This window comes from Nestor notabilis, unplaced genomic scaffold, assembly GCF_000696875.1.
Source record: "Nestor notabilis isolate BGI_N333 unplaced genomic scaffold, ASM69687v1 scaffold16366, whole genome shotgun sequence".
In the NCBI taxonomy this organism is placed as follows: Eukaryota; Metazoa; Chordata; class Aves; order Psittaciformes; family Psittacidae; genus Nestor; species Nestor notabilis.
The window spans coordinates 33,882-34,205 of NW_009933495.1; the positions used below are offsets into that span (position 1 = coordinate 33,882).

The 324-nt window shown below is 52.5% G+C and overlaps 1 protein-coding gene across 1 annotated transcript in view; it reads left to right on the forward strand.

The window, feature by feature from the left end:
- MPRIP (myosin phosphatase Rho interacting protein) overlaps positions 1-324 on the forward strand; it is a 61,016-nt gene that overhangs the window by 24,458 nt on the left and 36,234 nt on the right.

The following is a 324-nucleotide window of genomic DNA, read 5'->3' on the forward strand; positions in this document are numbered from 1 at the left end:
AAGGTGCCCTTCAGTGATGTCCTCAGGGTGGTCCTGGTGCAAACTGGGCCCTGGTGGGTTTGGTATGGTCTTTGTTTGAATCAAGTTTCCATCGCTCCATCAGATAAAGAGGTTTTGGACTATGGGAAAATAGGGGGGAGATGATGTTATTTTATTTTGCACATCAAGCTGGAAGTGTCCTCCTGGGGTCACCACAGCTCCTCGAGCGCTGGCTCTGGTGGTGCTCCAGGGAAGATGCCTCTTCTCTCCATGGCTAAGAGCTGATGTGTTATAAGTTGCCCATCCTCAAGCCCCATGGGGTTGGAGCAGACCACCCCAAGCCCC